Source organism: Entamoeba dispar, genomic scaffold (assembly GCF_000209125.1).
Source record: "Entamoeba dispar SAW760 scf_1105229460645 genomic scaffold, whole genome shotgun sequence".
In the NCBI taxonomy this organism is placed as follows: Eukaryota; Evosea; order Mastigamoebida; family Endamoebidae; genus Entamoeba; species Entamoeba dispar.
The window spans coordinates 12271-21241 of NW_001854296.1; the positions used below are offsets into that span (position 1 = coordinate 12271).

Here is an 8971-nt window from a genome sequence, read left to right on the forward strand (position 1 = left end):
TAAATTTAATACAATAGTATCTTCAAAATTTGGAAGAATAAAAATGAATTAAACACACAATATTCTTATTATACAAAATACAACGAACAGTCATTCACCTAAATATAAAAAAAAGAATAAAAAGTAATGTAAAGAAGAATTTGAATTAAAAACAAACAAAAATGATACTACATATATTTAAATAATTTAAATAACAAGAAAAGAAAGTTAATTATATTTATAAAAATATCTAAAACATTGTATAGTTGTAATTATAAATTAAATTCTGTAAATAATTAAAACGATAAATGAGAGTATTAATTACTTATTGGGAACATTAAAACAAAGTCTAGATGAACTGAAAATTGTTATCAAAGAATATTAAAAATATATTTCTTCTATTTCTTCTTTTTATTAATAATTAATAAATAATAAATATCAATGAATATGAATTATTTCATTTTACTTTAAAATATTTATTTGTGGTGCATTATTTTCATTTGATATCTGTGTTATTCTAATTGTTATTTTATTGATTCATATCAGACTAATTATTAACAAATGAAATATCAATTTTATTAATTAAATGAAATTTGCCATTTTGTACATTCAAATAATGAAGGATATAATATTGTTAATTTATCAAATGTTATTATTTCATTATTGAAGAGAATTATCATCAAATATAATATAACATTAAAATATTTTTCTAATATTTATCACTTTTTAAATCTTTATTTATATCATAAAACGAGAGATATTTGAAGTGTTGATAAAATAACAAATGCACTAATATTTAAAACATGAATTGCTACTAATAAACATAGTAACCAAAAATAGAATAGTTAAAAAATAAATTCAAATAATAACAATGGATATTTGAAAAAAATAAATGAATAAAAAATACAATATTCAATAACATCAATACTATAACGAAATAATGATAATAATAGTTAGAAGTGTCAATAGAAATAATAAAAATAAAAGAGCAACAAAAAATAGAAATAATAAGAGATTAACGAATGACAAACAAAATAACCAATTTAAATTCTTTTTACCGTTGGATTTCATTTTGAAAAAAAGTCTAATAAAAATATAAAGTTTCCTTATTGTTTCCTTAAATTTTTTATATAGACATAGTACCGGTCCTTAGTTAGACTCAACAAACATATAAAGAAGTCTTTAAAGGCATTAGCAATAAAAAACAAATAGAATTTATTTACATTTAATTTATCATAAAAAATTAGGTAATTCTGAGAAGAAAGACGAACTAATAAAATTATATGAAATAGAAAACTTTAAAAATAATTTTAAAACTATAAATCTTTTTATAATATTAAAACATCATAAAACCCTAAAAATTTAAAAACAGAGTTTTAATAATTAATAGTATTTATTCTATTATTATTACTAATTTTTAAAAGTCAAAGTATTATTCTTTTTGAATAAACTAGAAAATTATCATAAAAAACCTAAAAATTATTAATATTTAATAATTGTTTTAAAGAACTTATAATTTTCTGGTTCTACCGTAAGAACTTGTTTACAACTCCATTTTACGTTTTGTTTTATTCTAAAGAGATGTAGTGTATTTTATTGTCTTTGTTATTACTATTAATACTTCATCAGTTTAATTGTTGTAAAATTATTTGGTTATTGTTAGAAATGTTATTAGCACCATTGATTTAAAGTTCTATAGGTGGTGTATCTTTTTTAAAACTCCTTGGTGTGTGGTTATTTTATTTGAAAAGTTATGACTTTTATTTGTTGTATATTTCTTAATTAATATTGTTTACATTACTTTATCATTAAGGGTATTTCTTTGTCTGCTCTTAGTTTGTCATTTCCCAGTTAGAGTTAAAACATTGTCCACTGTTTATATTTTATTGCCAAAATACTTTCATACGGATGGACTGTTTTAATAAGAAAATTCAAGGAAAAAATTAGTTCATAATGCCTTTGATTTTAGAAATTCATAGAACAAAAAACGATCCACAGTTAGTAAAAATAAAAAAATGTTCTATCAAATAAGAAATAAATATTTTATTTTTAGTTCAGAGTCATTCAAAAAGAGTTCAGGTCTAAAAAAGTTTTAATGGATACTCACAGTCAACGACTAGCTTCAGGTCTTTCCTTTGCTATCTCGGAAGATTTTTCATCATCTAATTTTGATGACCAAATTACAACTACTCGGTCTAATGAAAGTGATCGCAAAGAATATTCGTTTATGTTAGAACCAAAGGAAATATTTCTTATATCATTTAGCAATAGGCACACCAACTTTTACTGCAAATGTCAATAACTGCAAAAATAAAGGTTATAACTAAAAGAAGAATATGGAGCAGTCTTATTTCGTGTAAAATGGTAGAGATGGCTGAAGAGTATAAACACTCTCTAATCTCAAAAAATTCAGCAACCTCCAACTTGATATTGGCTGAGGTTCTAATTTTTTTTGTAATATCAATGTTTTTTCATTATTCTTGTTTATTACTTATTTTTTCCATAATTTGGGATTAAAATTGGAATATATTATGGTTTTATTTTTATAAATATCATTAAATCTCTGCTTACTAATCGTTTTATTTTTTGTTAATCATTTTTTCTTTTATTATTTTTTTGTTATTTGATTATTATTCAATCTCAGTATAATTTTATGTATGTTATGGTATTATTTTGTTTTTTTCTCTCTATTTTTTCTTTGTTCATTTTCTCTTCTTTTTATTTATTATTTATTATTATTTATAGAGATCCTTTTTTCAATTCAGAATATACATCATATTTTGTTGTCATGTTATTGAGTAATGCCATAGAGTCTTGTAAAGAAAATCAAACAACAAACAGGTATTCAAGTTCAAAGAATGAATGAAATAACAATAAAATGCATAATAATAATGATAAAAGAAATAACAAGAGAAAAGTGATTAAAAAAGAAGAATACAAATAAAAACAAATAAGAAACAAAGTAAATATAATGATAATAAACATCATACAAATAAGAAATCTAAATTATTAACAATAAATGAAATTGAAATGAAAAATAAAAGAATAAGAAGTGAAATTGAGAAATGAATTCAGAATTACTTAAAAAGTATGAAGGTAAAGAAAATGTATAATATTCTCCAAGAAGTATATTCAATAAGAAAGAAGAAAACACTAGAGAAAAACAAAGAAGAAATCAAAGATAAAACAAAAGATTGGACAAATGATGATATTAAAATAAATGAAAAATGAATCAAAAACAAAAAACAAAGAAATAAAATAAAACTACAATAATAATAAATGAAAAATAACATAAATAAAAAACACAAGAGAAAAAGGAAGAAGAAAGCAACAAATAAGAAATTAACACACTTCAAAATAAAATCAATGAAATAGAAGAAACTATTAAAGAACTTCAAACAAAAAAGAATGAATAAGAACGAACCATTTCAGATGAAATGATTCAAAAAGCATGAGATACAGTTAGAAAAGAGATTGAAGAAGAAATAGAAAATATTCAAACACAAATAAACAATATTCAAAACACATGTAATGAAATAAGAAAACTCTAAATTAAAATAATAAAATAATTCATTACAATGAAAAATAAATGAAACAAATGGTAGAAGGAACATTGAATTAGGAAGAAAGGATGAAATCGTCCTCACCCTCCGAGCTAGCTGTGAGAGGATGAAGAAGGATGAAATGAAGAAATTGATGGTGTGTTGAAGAAAAACATAAGAGATAAAGAAAATCAAATCTCTGTATATCAAAAAACTGCGATTGAAAACTATGAGATTGCAGAAATAACAAGAAAAGAACTAGACAATACACAAAGAGAAAATGAAGAACAAAAACAAATAATATCAAAACAACAAGAAAATATCGAAAATTTTTTATCCCAGAAGGAACTGGAGAAGAAGAAAACAATGGTATTAATGATAAGTACCAACAAATACTGAGAACATCATCATCTGGGACAATATAAATGAACAAAACTACCCCTATGAAAAAGACAATTCTGGAAATAGAAGAAGAAGAGAGCAAAACACTGAGTATCAAAAAACAAGAAATGACAATCAGTCAAGAAGAGAAGAAAACACAATAAATCAAACAAATAGAAATTTAATTGATGTGTTGTATTGTTTTGTAATTAATTGGTTAAATAAGAAATTAAATGAGAAATTAAGATGGGAACAAATAGAAAGCATAATAAAAATAATAAATAATAATGTAAATAATGATAAAGAATACATTAATAATATTAAAAAGTCACATAGAATAAAATAAACAACTAAAAGATATATTAAAATGAAATGAACTCCATCATAGAAGATAAAGTAGAGTGTAATTCAATAATAAAAAACATTATCATAAAAAATAACTCTATTGATATTGATAATGAATATCTTAACTCTATCATCAATCAAGTTAAAGAAATGAAAATAGACAAATGTGTAAATATTAATTATTACTGGAGAAGGAAAGAATCAGATAAATTAATAAGAGAAATAAATAATAAATGGGTATGGTCAGGAGAATAGAAAATCTACAAGAAGATATGAAAATGATTTCAATGTGTATGCATTATTATCTCTAAAATAAATTTATAGGAGATAAATTTGATGAAATAAAAGAAATCCTAAGGAAAATAAATAGATTAGAATATCTAATCAATGGAATGGTACAGAATAAAATGCATCATGAGATTAAATGAACAAGATGCAGATGAAATTAAAATGAAAGCACAAGAAAGAATAAAGTACCTAAAATATATGATGACGATGATTAAAGAAAGAATTAAATTTAATAAGAATGAAAATGTCAGAATCAATACAAATAAAATCATGTTTGATTCTAATAACAAAATTAAAATAAAGAAGAAAGACCCACAAAATGAAATATACCCAAATAACGATATTACTTTAGAATATTGGAAATTGTTATATGAAACACAGGTGATATTAAATAAGGAACATTGGAAAATAAATCAAATCACCTCGTGGAATGAAAGATACAGGAATTATGATAGTATCATCATCATATTAGATAATTTAAATTTAAGCCTGATGAAAATAAGTAATTGGAAATCACCAGGCATTGACACTATATATGGGTATTATTGGAAGAGAATGTCATCATCAAGAGATTCAATTCTTAATATATTCAACGAATGGTTAAACTTCAATGAAAACATCCCTCTAGACATGGTAAGTGGAAGAACTATACTAATCCACAAAGGAGGTGATATGAACGATGTCATTAATTATCGTCCTATCAGTTGTACAAATGTAATAATGAAAGTATTTACCTCAATATTAAAAGAGAAGATTCACAATAAAATTAACATGAATAATGAATCATTAAAAATTAGTAAAAATCAATTGGGATGTAAACTGCAATCTCTTGCTGCTAAAGAAGGATTAATTAACAGTTATATGTTAAAGCAGCAAAAAGAAGAGAAATACCCAAAATATGTAGAGTCATATTATGATATTAAGAAAACATATGACTCAGTAAATCATGAATGGGTAATAGAAACACTCAAATATTTTAATGTAGAGGGTATCATCATAGATATTGTAGAAAGTATGATGAACAGATTGAAGATATTCATAGGATATAAATATAATGAATATCTAGGATGTATTAAACTGAAGAGAGGAATTTTACAATGTGATTCCTTATCCCCTCTACTCTTCATCATCCAAATGAATATAATTTCTCAAATCATAGAAGAGAAATTCCCAAAAGCAAACCATACATTGTATATGGATGATTTGAGAATAATGACACAAAGTAGCGAAGAAATGGGAACAATCCACAATGAAATTAAACAAATAATAAGTGGAATAAGGATGGAAATGAAAAGAAATCAGGAATGGTATTAAAGAACATTAATAAAATAACAGATTGAATGCAAAACATCACATTAATTGAAGGAGAGGAATTGTATAAATATTTAGGTGTATGGCAGTCCGATGAAATTAATGATACCTTCAATTGTAAAATCATCAAAGAAAAGATGATGAAGAAAATGGAAGAGATAAATACTGATGAATGTAGTAATAGAAGTTATATTACAAGAATTAATACTGAAGTAATACCCATCTTCAGATATTCAGCATCAGTAGTAAATTGGAAGGTAACTTAGATAGAATGGATTTGGAGATAAGAAAATATTTAAGAAAGGCAAAATACATTTGTTGTAACTCCAAAGAACGTCTATATGTTAATATAAATGAAATGGGTGAAGGATTAATAAGACTAAATGACGAATATGTTATTGAAATAATTAGAACAGTAATGTACTATTGTACAAGAGAAAGTGAAATAGGAAATAACATATTAGATAGATAGTATTCCAAGAAAGGAATATTGAATAGAATTAAAAAATCCCTAAGTCATAAAATCCCAGAAACGAAAATAGAAGAAATAATAAATGAAGGGATTGAAAATAAAAAAGAAAAAGAGGTAGTAGTAAAAATAAAGAAATTAATGACCGACCAATACATCAAAAAATGGAAATCAAACAAGTTGACATTTTAGAAGATGGTTCGAGTCAAAATTTGTAGATAAAACTACTACAATAAATGCATGGAAGTCCATCAATATAAAGAAAAATGCATTTCTCCAATTAACTAAAATGCAAGATGGAGCAATATTTAGTGGGTACAGGAAAGCAAAGATATTAAAAAATGAAAGATTGAAGTACTGCCCACTTTGTAAAGACAAGATAGCCACAGTAGAACACATTCTACTATCTTGTATTTGTCATAAAAAATCACAAATTGAGAAACATGACCATATTGGCATAATCATATGGGATAATAAGAAAATACACAGGAAATAAACAATACAAGAAACCCCCATATGAAACAGTGTTCCAATACAATGACATTATTATGATATGGAACAAACAAATAATGCAAAAAAGTGATGGACTATATCATAAAAGACCAGATATATATGTAATAGATAAAAAGAATAAAACTGGTCTAATAATTGATATGACTATTGTGGCAGATCATAATATTAATGGAGGCTATTGGAAGAAAAGAAATATGTATAAAGAATTGAAAAATAGGGTAATTAAAATAGAGAAATTAAAGGATATCAAAATAACTGCAGTAGTAATTTGGGTTAATGGGCTAGTAAATGCTGAAAGTATTAAATTAATTAAAGAATTAAAAATCGAAATTGACATCATTAAAGAAATCAAAAACCATGTAATTAAAAACATGATGGACATCATAGAACACTGATTCTACCACAACCAAACATATGATGTTGAACTACGTGATGAAGACTCATTGATGAGATTAGTCTCCGCTGAGGCAGGAACAATAGATACAAGCTCTATTAATACTTAATTAACTACTTTTTATTTGATTTTTATTTTCTATATATACGTTATTTATCATTATGATGTATTTTTATTTTTATTATATTTCTCTTATTCTTATCAATTATTCATTCTTTATTTATTTTATTATTAACACTATTTCATTGTTATTTTCTTTATATATTATTTATGATTTAATTCTATTGTTTTTATTTAGTACTTTGTTTTTTATGTTGAATATAAAATGAAAAAATAAATATACATTATTAATATGTTAATTCGATATAGTTATATGTTATAAATAAATGAAAATAATAAGAAATGAAATAGATATCGAAATATTATATATTTAAAAAATATGATTATAAATGAAAAGAAGTATGATTATAACATTATCATTGTTATTGGATTATAGTTGTAAAAAGATTATTAAATTTTGTTGTGGCAAAAAAATTAATATAAAATTTGATAGATTACAAAATATTTAAATTATTCTCATTTTCTCTAAACTTATTATTTTCACTGACGTTATCTATTTATATTCAATTCAAATATGTCAAACTTCATTTTATTGGTGGAGATGTTTCTTTTTTATCTTAAAAAATTAATATTAAATAATATTTTTATTTATATTTTTAATAAATTGTTTATTTACTTTATTTTTATTTATTTAATTTAATTTTACATTTATTTGATGATTATTTGTTATTACATTTATTTCATTTATATACGATTCCTGTTATTATTCTTCGTTTATTTATTATGTATTTATTAAATGTTTGTATTTATTATTACATATCATTACAATTAGTTATTCTTGTTTCTATTTTATTAATGAAATTAGATTGTTTGTTTAAAATGTGCATTTATAATGAATGATTTAATTTAATATTTTGTTCATTGATTGTATTCTATCAATTTTAAATCATTTTGATTACTATTTTCAATGATATATTTTATTTAATTTAATAAGTAGTGAATTATCATGTGTATTTTCTGTATTTTCATTTTATATTATTTTTATATTATTTTCTTGTGTAATATTGAAAGAAAATACCATATATGTTTGTTAAAATGATGAATATTCATTTCTATTCTATTTTGATGAATAATTAAATGTAGATATTAAATAATGAAAAAATGTAATTCAATTATTTTTTCAATACTCTCTTCTTTATCATATTTATATTATTATTATAAAATGAATATGTTAATAAATAATATGATATGTCATTATAAAATGATTAATCATACTTTCTTGAATAATGCGTATTTTTAATATTAAATATTTATAATATCATAAGCTCTCTCAATTTTATTCATTTGTGTTTGTTTAATTGAGATATTACAAGTATTGTTTATATAAGAATAATTATTGTTTGATTTCAAATCATTTATATGATTATTTCTATATTTCATTTTCATTCATTATGATGATTTAAATAATGTAATACTTTCTTATACATTCTTTATGTATTAAATATTTATTATTAATATTTTAAATGTTATAATCTATTCTTTTTAAAAAATCATTCAACACTTTTCATAAATGAATTCATCAATAAATCTAAAATATAAATAATCAATATATAAATTAAATAAGATGAAATAAGTTATCCATTATTAATAATATGATAAAAAGAAGAAAGTGATTTATTAAATCTAACA

The 8971-nt window shown here is 22.4% G+C and overlaps 21 annotated features.

The window, feature by feature from the left end:
* Positions 1-99: 99 nt before the first annotated feature.
* Positions 100-228: a microsatellite.
* A 128-nt stretch (positions 229-356) lies between these two features.
* Positions 357-461: a sequence feature (AT_rich).
* A 199-nt stretch (positions 462-660) lies between these two features.
* Positions 661-723: a sequence feature (AT_rich).
* A 117-nt stretch (positions 724-840) lies between these two features.
* Positions 841-990: a microsatellite.
* Positions 991-1175: 185 nt separating this feature from the next.
* Positions 1176-1225: a sequence feature (AT_rich).
* A 25-nt stretch (positions 1226-1250) lies between these two features.
* Positions 1251-1485: a sequence feature (AT_rich).
* A 496-nt stretch (positions 1486-1981) lies between these two features.
* Positions 1982-2031: a sequence feature (AT_rich).
* Positions 2032-2556: 525 nt separating this feature from the next.
* Positions 2557-2720: a microsatellite.
* Positions 2721-2724: 4 nt separating this feature from the next.
* Positions 2725-7344: a repeat region.
* Position 7345: 1 nt separating this feature from the next.
* Positions 7346-7538: a microsatellite.
* Positions 7376-7517: a microsatellite.
* A 1-nt stretch (position 7539) lies between the features above and the next one.
* Positions 7540-7673: a sequence feature (AT_rich).
* Positions 7674-7749: 76 nt separating this feature from the next.
* Positions 7750-7797: a sequence feature (AT_rich).
* A 93-nt stretch (positions 7798-7890) lies between these two features.
* Positions 7891-7925: a sequence feature (AT_rich).
* Positions 7926-8030: a microsatellite.
* Positions 8031-8055: 25 nt separating this feature from the next.
* Positions 8056-8097: a sequence feature (AT_rich).
* A 155-nt stretch (positions 8098-8252) lies between these two features.
* Positions 8253-8275: a sequence feature (AT_rich).
* Positions 8276-8309: 34 nt separating this feature from the next.
* Positions 8310-8335: a sequence feature (AT_rich).
* A 147-nt stretch (positions 8336-8482) lies between these two features.
* Positions 8483-8527: a sequence feature (AT_rich).
* Positions 8528-8573: 46 nt separating this feature from the next.
* Positions 8574-8601: a sequence feature (AT_rich).
* Positions 8602-8777: 176 nt separating this feature from the next.
* Positions 8778-8905: a sequence feature (AT_rich).
* Between the last annotated feature and the right edge of the window lie 66 nt (positions 8906-8971).